The sequence below is a fragment of the Halictus rubicundus genome, unplaced genomic scaffold, assembly GCF_050948215.1.
Source record: "Halictus rubicundus isolate RS-2024b unplaced genomic scaffold, iyHalRubi1_principal scaffold0117, whole genome shotgun sequence".
In the NCBI taxonomy this organism is placed as follows: Eukaryota; Metazoa; Arthropoda; class Insecta; order Hymenoptera; family Halictidae; genus Halictus; species Halictus rubicundus.
In genome coordinates this window covers 376,557-392,928 of record NW_027488658.1, presented here as the reverse complement: position 1 = coordinate 392,928, position 16,372 = coordinate 376,557, and positions in this window count along the sequence as shown.

The following is a 16,372-nucleotide window of genomic DNA, read 5'->3' as shown; positions in this document are numbered from 1 at the left end:
CTATCCTATCCTCTATCCTATCCTATCCTCTATCCTATTCTATCCTCTATCCTATCCTATCCTCTCTCCTATCCTATCCTCTTACCGATCCTCTATCCTATCCTATCCTCTATCCTATCCTATCCTCTATCATATCCTATCATCTATCCTATCCTGTATTGTATCCTATCCTATCCTCTATCCTATCCTATCCTCTACCCTATCCTATCCTCTATCCTATCCTTTCCTCAATCCTATTATATCCTCTATCCTATCCTATCCCCTATCCTATCCTATCCTATCCTATCCTCTTTCCTATCCTATCCTCTATCCTATCCTATCCTCTATCCTACCCTATCCTCTATCCTATCCTATCCTCTATCCTATCCTATCCTCTATTATATCCTATCCTCTATCCTATCCTATCCTATCCTCTATCCTATCCTATCCTCTATCCTATCCTATCCTCTATCCTATCCTATCCTCTATCCTATCCTATCCTCTATCCTATCCTATCCTCTATACTATCCTATCCTCTATCCTATCCTATCCTCTATCCTATCCTATCCTCTATCCTATCCTATCCTCTATCCTATCCTACCCTCTTTCCTATCCTATCCTCTATCCTATCCTATCCTCTATCCTATCCTATCCTCTATCCTATCCTATCCTCTATACTATCCTATCCTCTATCCTATCCTATCCTCTATCCTATCCTATCCTCTATACTATCCTATCCTCTATCCTATCCTATCCTATCCTCTATCCTATCCTATCCTCTATCCTATCCTACCCTCTTTCCTATCCTATCCTCTATCCTATCCTATCCTCTATCCTATCCTATCCTCTATCCTATCCTATCCTCTATCCTATCCTATCCTCTCTCCTATCCTATCCTCTTACCGATCCTCTATCCTATCCTATCCTCTATCCTATCCTATCCTCTATCATATCCTATCATCTATCCTATCCTGTATTGTATCCTATCCTATCCTCTATCCTATCCTATCCTCTACGCTATCCTATCCTCTATCCTATCCTTTCCTCAATCCTATTATATCCTCTATCCTATCCTATCCCCTATCCTATCCTATCCTATCCTATCCTCTTTCCTATCCTATCCTCTATCCTATCCTATCCTCTATCCTACCCTATCCTCTATCCTATCCTATCCTCTATCCTATACTATCCTCTATCCTATCCTATCCTCTATCCTATCCTATCCTATCCTCTATCCTATCATATCCTCTCTCCTATCCTATCCTCTATCCGATCCTCTATCCTATCCTATCCTCTATCCTATCCTATCCTCTATCATATCCTATCATCTATCCTATCCTGTATTGTATCCTATCCTATCCTCTATCCTATCCTATCCTCTACCCTATCCTATCCTCTATCCTATCCTTTCCTCAATCCTATTATATCCTCTATCCTATCCTATCCCCTATCCTATCCTATCCTATCCTCTTTCCTATCATATCCTCTATCCTATCCTATCCTCTATCCTACCCTATCCTCTATCCTATTCTATCCTCTATCCTATCCTATCCTCTATCCTACCCTATCCTCTATCCTATTCTATCCTCTATCCTATCCTATCCTCTATCCTATCCCATCCTCTATACTATCCTATCCTCTATCCTATTCGACCCTCTTTCCTATCCTATCCTCTATCCTATCCTATCCTCTATCCTATCCTATCCTCTATCCTATCCTATCCTATCCTCTATCCTATCCTATCCTCTATCCTATCCTACCCTCTTTCCTATCCTATCCTCTATCCTATCCTATCCTCTATCCTATCCTATCCTCTATACTATCCTATCCTCTATCCTATCCTATCCTCTATCCTATCCTATCCTCTATCCTATCCTATCCTCTATACTATCCTATCCTCTATCCTATCCTATCCTCTATCCTATCCTATCCTCTATCCTATCCTATCCTCTATCCTATCCTACCCTCTTTCCTATCCTATCCTCTATCCTATCCTATCCTCTATCCTATCCTATCCTCTATCCTATCCTATCCTCTATACTATCCTATCCTCTATCCTATCCTATCCTCTATCCTATCCTATCCTCTATACTATCCTATCCTCTATCCTATCCTATCCTATCCTCTATCCTATACTATCCTCTATCCTATCCTACCCTCTTTCCTATCCTATCCTCTATCCTATCCTATCCTCTATCCTATCCTATCCTCTATCCTATTCTATCCTCTATCCTATCCTATCCTCTCTCCTATCCTATCCTCTTACCGATCCTCTATCCTATCCTATCCTCTATCCTATCCTATCCTCTATCATATCCTATCATCTATCCTATCCTGTATTGTATCCTATCCTATCCTCTATCCTATCCTATCCTCTACCCTATCCTATCCTCTATCCTATCCTTTCCTCAATCCTATTATATCCTCTATCCTATCCTATCCCCTATCCTATCCTATCCTATCCTATCCTCTTTCCTATCCTATCCTCTATCCTATCCTATCCTCTATCCTACCCTATCCTCTATCCTATCCTATCCTCTATCCTATCCTATCCTCTATTATATCCTATCCTCTATCCTATCCTATCCTATCCTCTATCCTATCCTATCCTCTATCCTATCCTATCCTCTATCCTATCCTATCCTCTATCCTATCCTATCCTCTATCCTATCCTATCCTCTATACTATCCTATCCTCTATCCTATCCTATCCTCTATCCTATCCTATCCTCTATCCTATCCTATCCTCTATCCTATCCTACCCTCTTTCCTATCCTATCCTCTATCCTATCCTATCCTCTATCCTATCCTATCCTCTATCCTATCCTATCCTCTATACTATCCTATCCTCTATCCTATCCTATCCTCTATCCTATCCTATCCTCTATACTATCCTATCCTCTATCCTATCCTATCCTATCCTCTATCCTATCCTATCCTCTATCCTATCCTACCCTCTTTCCTATCCTATCCTCTATCCTATCCTATCCTCTATCCTATCCTATCCTCTATCCTATCCTATCCTCTATCCTATCCTATCCTCTCTCCTATCCTATCCTCTTACCGATCCTCTATCCTATCCTATCCTCTATCCTATCCTATCCTCTATCATATCCTATCATCTATCCTATCCTGTATTGTATCCTATCCTATCCTCTATCCTATCCTATCCTCTACGCTATCCTATCCTCTATCCTATCCTTTCCTCAATCCTATTATATCCTCTATCCTATCCTATCCCCTATCCTATCCTATCCTATCCTATCCTATCCTCTTTCCTATCCTATCCTCTATCCTATCCTATCCTCTATCCTACCCTATCCTCTATCCTATCCTATCCTCTATCCTATCCTATCCTCTATCCTATCCTATCCTCTATCCTATCCTATCCTATCCTCTATCCTATCATATCCTCTCTCCTATCCTATCCTCTATCCGATCCTCTATCCTATCCTATCCTCTATCCTATCCTATCCTCTATCATATCCTATCATCTATCCTATCCTGTATTGTATCCTATCCTATCCTCTATCCTATCCTATCCTCTACCCTATCCTATCCTCTATCCTATCCTTTCCTCAATCCTATTATATCCTCTATCCTATCCTATCCCCTATCCTATCCTATCCTATCCTCTTTCCTATCATATCCTCTATCCTATCCTATCCTCTATCCTACCCTATCCTCTATCCTATTCTATCCTCTATCCTATCCTATCCTCTATCCTACCCTATCCTCTATCCTATTCTATCCTCTATCCTATCCTATCCTCTATCCTATCCCATCCTCTATACTATCCTATCCTCTATCCTATTCGACCCTCTTTCCTATCCTATCCTCTATCCTATCCTATCCTCTATCCTATCCTATCCTCTATCCTATCCTATCCTATCCTCTATCCTATCCTATCCTCTATCCTATCCTACCCTCTTTCCTATCCTATCCTCTATCCTATCCTATCCTCTATCCTATCCTATCCTCTATCCTATCCTATCCTCTATCCTATCCTATCCTCTCTCCTATCCTATCCTCTATCCTATCCTATCCTCTATCCTATCCTATCCTCTATACTATCCTATCCTCTATCCTATCCTATCCTCTATCCTATCCTATCCTCTATCCTATCCTATCCTCTATCCTATCCTATCCTCTATCCTATCCTACCCTCTTTCCTATCCTATCCTCTATCCTATCCTATCCTCTATCCTATCCTATCCTCTATCCTATCCTATCCTCTATACTATCCTATCCTCTATCCTATCCTATCCTCTATCCTATCCTATCCTCTATACTATCCTATCCTATCCTCTATCCTATCCTATCCTCTATCCTATCCTATCCTCTATCCTATCCTATCCTCTATCCTATCCTACCCTCTTTCCTATCCTATCCCTCTATCCTATCCTATCCTCTATCCTATCCTATCCTCTATCCTATCCTATCCTCTATCCTATCCTATCCTCTATCCTATCCTATCCTCTATCCTATCCTATCCTCTCTCCTATCCTATCCTCTATCCGATCCTCTATCCTATCCTATCCTCTATCCTATCCTATCCTCTATCATATCCTATCATCTATCCTATCCTGTATTGTATCCTATCCTATCCTCTATCCTATCCTATCCTCTACCCTATCCTATCCTCTATCCTATCCTTTCCTCAATCCTATTATATCCTCTATCCTATCCTATCCCCTCTATCCTATCCTATCCTATCCTATCCTCTTTCCTATCCTATACTCTATCCTATCCTATCCCTCTATCCTACCCTATCCTCTATCCTATTCTATCCTCTATCCTATCCCTATCCTCTATCCTATCCTACCCTATTTCCTATCTTATCCTCTATCCTATCCTATCCTCTATCCTATCCTATCCTCTATCCTACCCTCTATAACATCCTCTATCCTATCCTATCCTCTATCCGATCCTCTATCCTATCCTATCCTCTATCCTATCCTCTATCCTATTCTATCCTCTATCCTATCCTATCATCTATCCTATCCTATCCTCTATCCTATCCTATCCTCTATCCTATCCTATTCTATCCTCTATCCTATCCTATCCTCTCTCCTATCCTATCCTCTATCCGATCCTCTATCCTATCCTATCCTCTATCCTATCCTATCCTCTATCATATCCTATCATCTATCCTATCCTGTATTGTATCCTATCCTATCCTCTATCCTATCCTATCCTCTACCCTATCCTATTCTCTATCCTATCCTTTCCTCAATCCTATTATATCCTCTATCCTATCCTATCCCCTATCCTATCCTATCCTATCCTATCCTCTTTCCTATCCTATCCTCTATCCTATCCTATCCTCTATCCTACCCTATCCTCTATCCTATTCTATCCTCTATCCTATCCTATCCTCTATCCTATCCCATCCTCTATACTATCCTATCCTCTATCCTATTCGACCCTCTTTCCTATCCTATCCTCTATCCTATCCTATCCTCTATCCTATCCTATCCTCTATCCTATCCTATCCTCTATCCGATCCCCTATCCTTTCCTCTATTATAACCTATCCTCTATCCTATCCTATCCTCTATCCTATCCTAACCTCTATACTATCCTATCCTCTATCCTATCCTATCCTCTATCCTATCCTATCCTCTATCCTATCCTATCCTCTATACTATCCTATCCTCTATCCTATCCTATCCTCTATCCTATCCTATCCTCTATCCTATCCTATCCTCTATCCTATCCTACCCTCTTTCCTATCCTATCCTCTATCCTATCCTATCCTCTATCCTATCCTATCCTCTATCCTATCCTATCCTCTATACTATCCTATCCTCTATCCTATCCTATCCTCTATCCTATCCTATCCTCTATACTATCCTATCCTCTATCCTATCCTATCCTCTATCCTATCCTATCCTCTATCCTATCCTATCCTCTATCCTATCCTACCCTCTTTCCTATCCTATCCTCTATCCTATCCTATCCTCTATCCTATCCTATCCTCTATCCTATCCTATCCTCTATCCTATCCTATCCTCTATCCTATCCTATCCTCTATCCTATCCTATCCTCTCTCCTATCCTATCCTCTATCCGATCCTCTATCCTATCCTATCCTCTATCCTATCCTATCCTCTATCCTATCCTACCCTCTTTCCTATCCTATCCTCTATCCTATCCTATCCTCTATCCTATCCTATCCTCTATCCTATCCTATCCTCTATCCTATCCTATCCTCTATCCTATCCTATCCTCTATCCTATCCTATCCTCTCTCCTATCCTATCCTCTATCCGATCCTCTATCCTATCCTATCCTCTATCCTATCCTATCCTCTATCATATCCTATCATCTATCCTATCCTGTATTGTATCCTATCCTATCCTCTATCCTATCCATTCCCTACCCTATCGTATCCTCTATCCTACCCTATCCTCTATCCTATCCTTTCCTCTATCCTATCCTATCCTCTATCCTATCCTATGCTCTATCCTATCCTCTATCCTATCCTCAATCCTATCCTCTATCCTATCCGATCCTCTATCCTATCCCATCCTCTATTATATCCTATCCTCTATTCTATCCTATCCTCTATCCTATCCTTTCCTCAATCCTATTATATCCTCAATCCTATTATGTCCTCTATCCTATCCTACCCTCTTTCCTATCCTATCCTCTATCCTATCCTATCCTCTATCCTATCCTCTATCCTATCCTCTATCCTATCCTCTATCCTATCCTCTATCCTATCCTATCCTCTATCCTATCCTATTCTCTATCCTATCCTATCCTCTATCCTATCCTACCCTCTTTCCTATCCTATCCTCTATCCTATCCTATCCTCTATCCTATCCTTTCCTCAATCCTATTATATCCTCAATCCTATTATGTCCTCTATCCTTTATCCTATCCTATCCTCTATCCTATCCTATCCTCTACTCTATAATATCCTCCATCCTATCCTATCCTCTATCCTATCCTCTATCCTATTCTATCCTCTATCCTATCCTATCATCTATCCTATCCTATCCTCTATCCTATCCTATCCTCTATCCTATCCTATTCTATCCTCTATCCTATCCTATCCTCTCTCCTATCCTATCCTCTATCATATCCTATCATCTATCCTATCCTGTATTGTATCCTATCCTATCCTCTATCCTATCCTATCCTCTACCCTATCCTATCCTCTATCCTATCCTTTCCTCAATCCTATTATATCCTCTATCCTATCCTATCCCCTATCCTATCCTATCCTATCCTATGCTCTTTCCTATCCTATCCTCTATCCTATCCTATCCTCTATCCTACCCTATCCTCTATCCTATTCTATCCTCTATCCTATCCTATCCTCTATCCTATCCCATCCTCTATACTATCCTATCCTCTATCCTATTCGACCCTCTTTCCTATCCTATCCTCTATCCTATCCTATCCTCTATCCTATCCTATCCTCTATCCGATCCTCTATCCTATCCTTTCCTCTATTATAACCTATCCTCTATCCTATCCTATCCTCTATCCTATCCTAGCCTCTATACTATCCTATCCTCTATCCTATCCTATCCTCTATCCTATCCTATCCTCTATCCTATCCTATCCTCTATACTATCCTATCCTCTATCCTATCCTATCCTCTATCCTATCCTATCCTCTATCCTATCCTATCCTCTATCCTATCCTACCCTCTTTCCTATCCTATCCTCTATCCTATCCTATCCTCTATCCTATCCTATCCTCTATCCTATCCAGTCCCCTATCCTATCCTCTATCCCATCCTATACACAATCCTATCCTATACTGTATTATATCCTATCCTCTATCCTATCCTCTAACATATAGTATCCTCTATCCTATCCTATCCTCTACTCTATAATATCCTCTATCCTATCCTATCCTCTATCCTATTCTATCCTCTATACTATCCTATCCTCTATCCTATCCTATCCTCTATCCTATCCACTATCTTATCCTCAATCCTATCCTATCCTTTATCCTATCCTATCCTCTATCCTATCCTATCCTCTACTCTATAATATCCTCCATCCTATCCTATCCTCTATCCTATCCTCTATCCTATTCTATCCTCTATCCTATCCTATCATCTATCCTATCCTATCCTCTATCCTATCCTATCCTCTATCCTATCCTATTCTATCCTCTATCCTATCCTATCCTCTCTCCTATCCTATCCTCTATCCGATCCTCTATCCTATCCTATCCTCTATCCTATCCTATCCTCTATCATATCCTATCATCTATCCTATCCTGTATTGTATCCTATCCTATCCTCTATCCTATCCTATCCTCTACCCTATCCTATCCTCTATCCTATCCTATCCTCTATCCTATCCTACCCTCTTTCCTATCCGATCCTCTATCCTATCCCATGCTCTATTATATCCTATCCTCTATCCTATCCTATCCTCTATCCTATCCTAACCTCTTTCCTATCCGATCCTCTATCCTATCCCATCCTCTATTATATCCTGTCCTCTATCCTATCCTATCCTCAATCCAATCCCATCCTCTATCCTATCCTATCCTCTATACTATCCTATCCTCTTTGCTATCCTATCCTCTATCCTATCCTATCCTCCATCCTATCCTATCCTCTATCCTATCCTACCCTCTTTCCTATCCTATCCTCTATCCTATCCTATCCTCTATCCTATCCTCTATCCTATCCTATCCTCTATCCTATCCTATCCTCTATCCGATCCTCTATCCTATCCTTTCCTCTATTATAACCTATCCTCTATCCTATCCTATCCTCTATCCTATCCTAACCTCTATACTATCCTATCCTCTATCCTATCCTATCCTCTATCCTATCCTATCCTCTATCCTATCCTATCCTCTATACTATCCTATCCTCTATCCTATCCTATCCTCTATCCTATCCTATCCTCTATCCTATCCTATCCTCTATCCTATCCTACCCTCTTTCCTATCCTATCCTCTATCCTATCCTATCCTCTATCCTATCCTATCCTCTATCCTATCCTATCCTCTATACTATCCTATCCTCTATCCTATCCTATCCTCTATCCTATCCTATCCTCTATACTATCCTATCCTCTATCCTATCCTATCCTCTATCCTATCCTATCCTCTATCCTATCCTATCCTCTATCCTATCCTACCCTCTTTCCTATCCTATCCTCTATCCTATCCTATCCTCTATCCTATCCTATCCTCTATCCTATCCTATCCTCTATCCTATCCTATCCTCTATCCTATCCTATCCTCTATCCTATCCTATCCTCTATACTATCCTATCCTCTATCCGATCCTCTATCCTATCCTATCCTCTATCCTATCCTATCCTCTATCATATCCTATCATCTATCCTATCCTGTATTGTATCCTATCCTATCCTCTATCCTATCCATTCCCTACCCTATCCTATCCTCTATCCTACCCTATCCTCTATCCTATCCTTTCCTCTATCCTATCCTATCCTCTATCCTATCCTATGCTCTATCCTATCCTCTATCCTATCCTCAATCCTATCCTCTATCCTATCCGATCCTCTATCCTATCCCATCCTCTATTATATCCTATCCTCTATTCTATCCTATCCTCTATCCTATCCTTTCCTCAATCCTATTATATCCTCAATCCTATTATGTCCTCTATCCTATCCTACCCTCTTTCCTATCCTATCCTCTATCCTATCCTATCCTCTATCCTATCCTCTATCCTATCCTCTATCCTATCCTCTATCCTATCCTCTATCCTATCCTATCCTCTATCCTATCCTATTCTCTATCCTATCCTATCCTCTATCCTATCCTACCCTCTTTCCTATCCTATCCTCTATCCTATCCTATCCTCTATCCTATCCTTTCCTCAATCCTATTATATCCTCAATCCTATTATGTCCTCTATCCTATCCTATCCTCTATCCTATCCTATCCTCTATCCTATCCTATCCTCTATACTATCCTATCCTCTATCCTATTCGACCCTCTTTCCTATCCTATCCTCTATCCTATCCTATCCTCTATCCGATCCTCTATCCTATCCTTTCCTCTATTATAACCTATCCTCTATCCTATCCTATCCTCTATCCTATCCTATCCTCTATACTATCCTATCCTCTATCCTATCCTATCCTCTATCCTATCCTATCCTCTATACTATCCTATCCTCTACCCTATCCTATCCTCTATTATATCCTTTCCTCAATCCTATTATATCCTCTATCCTATCCTATCCCCTATCCTACCCTATCCTTCCTATCCTCTTTCCTATCCTATCCTCTATCCTATCCTATCCTCTATCCTACCCTATCCTCTATCCTATCCTATCCTCTATCCTATCCAGTCCCCTATCCTATCCTCTATCCCATCCTATACACAATCCTATCCTATACTGTATTATATCCTATCCTCTATCCTATCCTCTAACATATAGTATCCTCTATCCTATCCTATCCTCTACTCTATAATATCCTCTATCCTATCCTATCCTCTATCCTATTCTATCCTCTATACTATCCTATCCTCTATCCTATCCTATCCTCTATCCTACCCACTATCTTATCCTCAATCCTATCCTATCCTTTATCCTATCCTATCCTCTATCCTATCCTATCCTCTACTCTATAATATCCTCCATCCTATCCTATCCTCTATCCTATCCTATCCTCTATCCTATCCTATCCACTATCCTATCCTCTCCTCTATCCTATCCTATCCTCTATCCTATCCTATCCTCTATCCTATCCTATCCTCCATCCTATCCTATCCTCTATCATATCCTATCCTCTATCCTATCCTCTACCCTATCCTATCCTGTATAATATCGTTTACTCTATCATATCCTATCCTCTATCCTATAGTATCATCTATTCTATTATATCCTCTATAATATCCTCTATCCTATCCAATCCTCTATCGTATCCTCTATCCTATCCTTTCCTCTATCCTATCCTATCCTCTATCCTATCCAATCCTCTATCCTATCCTATCCTCTATCCTATCCTATCCTCTATCCTCTATCCTCTATCCTATCCTATCCTCCATCCTATCCTATCCTCTATCATATCCTATCCTCTATCCTATCATCTACCCTATCCTATCCTGTATAATATCGTTTACTCTATCATATCCTATCCTCTATCCTATGCTATCCTCTATCCTCTCCTCTCCTCTATCCTATCCTACCCTCTTTCCAATCCTATCCTCTATCCTATCCTATCCTCTATCCTCTATCCTCTATCCTATCCTATCCTCTATCCTATGCTATCCTCTATCCTCTCCTCTCCTCTATCCTATCCTACCCTCTTTCCAATCCTATCCTCTATCCTATCCTATCCTCTATCCTACCCTATCCTCTATCCGAACCTCTATCCTATCCTAGCCTCTATTTTATCCTATCATCTATCCTATCCTATCCTCTATCCTATCCTATCCTCTATCCTATCCTATCCTCTATCCTATCCTATCCTCTATCCTATCCTACCCTCTATCCTATGCTATCCTCTATCCTCTCCTCTCCTCTATCCTATCCTACCCTCTTTCCAATCCTATCCTCTATCCTATCCTATCCTCTATCCTACCCTATCCTCTATCCGAACCTCTATCCTATCCTAGCCTCTATTTTATCCTATCCTCTATCCTATCCTATCCTCTATCCTATCCTATCCTCTATCCTATCCTATCCTCTATCCTATCCTATCCTCTATCCTATCCTACCCTCTTTCCTATCCTATCCTCTATCCTATCCTATCCTCTATCCTATCCTATCCTCTATCCTATCCTATCCTCTCTCCTATCCAATCCTCTATCCGATTCTCTATCCTATCCTATCCTCTATCCTATCCTATCCTCTATCATATCCTATCCTCTATCCTATCCTATCCTCTATACTATCCTATCCTCTATCCTATCCTATCCTCTATCCTATCCTATCCTCTATACTATCCTATCCTCTATCCTATCCTATCCTCTATCCTATCCTATCCTCTATCCTATCCTATCCTCTATCCTATCCTACCCTCTTTCCTATCCTATCCTCTATCCTATCCTATCCTCTATCCTATCCTATCCTCTATCCTATCCTATCCTCTATCCTATCCTATCCTCTATCCTATCCTATCCTCTATCCTATCCTATCCTCTATCCTATCCTATCCTCTCTCCTATCCTATCCTCTATCCAATTCTCTATCCTATCCTATCCTCTATCCTATCCTATCCTCTATCATATCCTATCATCTATCCTATCCTGTATTGTATCCTATCCTATCCTCTATCCTATCCTATCCTCTACCCTATCCTATCCTCTATCCTATCCTTTCCTCAATCCTATTATATCCTCTATCCTATCCTATCCCCTATCCTACCCTATCCTTCCTATCCTCTTTCCTATCCTATCCTCTATCCTATCCTATCCTCTATCCTACCCTATCCTCTATCCTATCCTATCCACTATCCTATACTATCCTCTAACCTATCCTATCCTCTATCCTATCCTATCCTCTATCCTATCCTATCCTCTATCCTATCCTATCCTCTATCCTATTCTATCCTCTATCCTATCCTATCCTCTATCCTATCCTACCCTCTTTCCTATCCTATTCTCTATCCTATCCTATCCTCTATCCGATCCTCTATCCTAACCTTTCCTCTATCCTATCCTATCCTCTATCCTATCCTATCCACTATCCTATACTATCCTCTAACCTATCCTATCCTCTATCCTATCCTATCCTCTATCCCATCCTATCCTCTATCCTATCCTATCCTCTATCCTCTATCCTATCCTATCCTCCATCCTATCCTATCCTCTATCATATCCTATCCTCTATCCTATCCTCTACCCTATCCTATCCTGTATAATATCGTTTACTCTATCATATCCTATCCTCTATCCTATAGTATCATCTATTCTATTCTATCCTCTATAATATCCTCTATCCTATCCAATCCTCTATCGTATCCTCTATCCTATCCTTTCCTCTATCCTATCCTATCCTCTATCCTATCCAATCCTCTATCCTATCCTATCCTCTATCCTATCCTATCCTCTATCCTATGCTATCCTCTATCCTCTCCTCTCCTCTATCCTATCCTACCCTCTTTCCAATCCTATCCTCTATCCTATCCTATCCTCTATCCTACCCTATCCTCTATCCGAACCTCTATCCTATCCTAGCCTCTATTTTATCCTATCCTCTATCCTATCCTATCCTCTATCCTATCCTATCCTCTATCCTATCCTATCATCTATCCTATCCTATCCTCTATCCTATCCTATCCTCTATCCTATCCTATCCTCTATCCTATAATATCATCTATCCTATCCTATCCTCTATCCTATCCTATCCTCTATCCTATCCTATCCTGTATCCCATCCTATCCTATCCTATCCTATCCTCTATCCTATCCTATCCTCTATCCGATCCTCTATCCTATCCTTTCCTCTATCCTATCCTATCCTCTATCCTATCCTATCCACTATCCTATACTATCCTCTAACCTATCCTATCCTCTATCCTATCCTATCCTCTATCCCATCCTATCCTCTATCCTATCCTATCCTCTATCCTATCCTATCCTCCATCCTTTCCTATCCTCTATCCTATCCTATCCTATATCCTATCCTCTACCCTATCCTATCCTGTATAACATCGTTTACTCTATCATATCCTATCCTCTATCCTATAGTATCATCTATCCTATTCTATCCTCTATAATATCCTCTATCCTATCCAATCCTCTATCGTATCCTCTATCCTATCCTTTCCTCTATCCTATCCAATCCTCTATCCTATCCTATTCTCTATCCTATCCTATCCACTATCCTATCCTCTCCTCTATCCTATCCTATCCTCTATCCTATCCTATCCTCTATCCTTTCCTCTACCCTATCTTATCCTGTATAATATCGTTTACTCTATCATATCCTATCCTCTATCCTATAGTATCATCTATCCTATTCTATCCTCTATAATATCCTCTATCATATCCAATCCTCTATCCTATCCTATCCTCTATCCTATCCTATCCTCTATCCTATCCTATCCTCTCTCCTATCCTATCCTCTATCCGATTCTCTATCCTATCCTATCCTCTATCCTATCCTATCCTCTATCATATCCTATCATCTATCCTATCCTGTATTGTATCGTATCCTATCCTCTATCCTATCCTATCCTCCACCCTATCCTATCCTCTATCCTATCCTTTCCTCAATCCTATTATATCCTCTATCCTATCCTATCCCCTATCCTACCCTATCCTTCCTATCCTCTTTCCTATCCTATGCTCTATCCTATCCTATCCTCTATCCTATCCTATCCACTATCCTATCCTCTCCTCTATCCTATCCTATCCTCTATCCTATCCAATCCTCTATCCTATCCTATCCTCCATCCTATCCTATCCTCTATAATATCCTATCCTCTATCCTATCCTCTACCCTATCCTATCCTGTATAATATCGTTTACTCTATCATATCCTATCCTCTATCCTATAGTATCATCTATTCTATTCTATCCTCTATAATATCCTCTATCCTATCCAATCCTCTATCGTATCCTCTATCCTATCCTTTCCTCTATCCTATCCTATCCTCTATCCTATCCAATCCTCTATCCTATCCTATCCTCTATCCTATCCTATCCTCTATCCTCTATCCTCTATCCTCTATCCTCTATCCTCTATCCTATCCTATCCTCTATCCTATGCTATCCTCTATCCTCTCCTCTCCTCTATCCTATCCTACCCTCTTTCCAATCCTATCCTCTATCCTATCCTATCCTCTATCCTACCCTATCCTCTATCCGAACCTCTATCCTATCCTAGCCTCTATTTTATCCTATCCTCTATCCTATCCTATCCTCTATCCTATCCTATCCTCTATCCTATCCTATCATCGATCCTATCCTATCCTCTATCCTATCCTATCCTCTATCCTATCCTATTCTCTATCCTATCCTATCCTCTATCCTATCCTACCCTCTTTCCTATCCTATCCTCTATCCTATCCTATCCTCTATCCTATCCTTTCCTCAATCCTATTATATCCTCAATCCTATTATGTCCTCTATCCTATCCTATCCTCTATCCTATCCTATCCTCTATCCTATCCTATCCTCTATACTATCCTATCCTCTATCCTATTCGACCCTCTTTCCTATCCTATCCTCTATCCTATCCTATCCTCTATCCTATCCTCTATCCGATCCTCTATCCTATCCTTTCCTCTATTATAACCTATCCTCTATCCTATCCTATCCTCTATCCTATCCTATCCTCTATACTATCCTATCCTCTATCCTATCCTATCCTCTATACTATCCTATCCTCTATCCTATCCTATCCTCTATCCTATCCTATCCTCTATCCTATCCTATCCTCTATCCTATCCTACCCTCTATCCTATCCTATCCTCTATCCTATCCTATCCTCTATCCTATCCTATCCTCTATCCTATCCTATCATCTATCCTATCCTATCCTCTCTCCTATCCTATCCTCTATCCGATCCTCTATCCTATCCTATCCTCTATCCTATCCTATCCTCTATCATATCCTATCATCTATCCTATCCTGTATTGTATCCTATCCTATCCTCTATCCTATCCTATCCTCTACCCTATCCTATCCTCTATCCTATCCTACCCTCTTTCCTATCCTATCCTCTATCCTATCCTATCCTCTATACTATCCTATCCTCTATCCTATCCTATCCTCTATCCTATCCTATCCTCTATCCTATCCTACCCTCTTTCCTATCCTATCCTCTATCCTATCCTATCCTCTATCCTATCCTATCCTCTATCCTATCCTATCCTCTATCCTATCCTATCCTCTATCCTATCCTATCCTCTATCCTATCCTATCCTCTCTCCTATCCTATCCTCTATCCGATCCTCTATCCTATCCTATCCTCTATCCTATCCTATCCTCTATCATATCCTATCATCTATCCTATCCTGTATTGTATCCTATCCTATCCTATATCCTATCCTATCCTCTATCCTATCCTATCCTCTATCCTATCCTATCCTCTATCCTATCCTATCCTCTATCCTATCCTACCCTCTTTCCTATCCTATCCTCTATCCTATCCTATCCTCTATCCTATCCTATCCTCTATCCTATCCTATCCTCTATCCTATCCTTTCCTCAATCCTATTATATCCTCTATCCTATCCTATCCCCTATCCTATCCTATCCTATCCTATCCTCTTTCCTATCCTATCCTCTATCCTATCCTATCCTCTAACCTACCCTATCCTCTATCCTATTCTATCCTCTATCCTACCCTATCCTCTATCCTATTCGACCCTCTTTCCTATCCTATCCTCTATCCTATCCTATCCTCTATCCTATCCTATCCTCTATCCTATCCTATCCTCTATCATATCCTATCATCTATCCTATCCTGTATTGTATCCTAT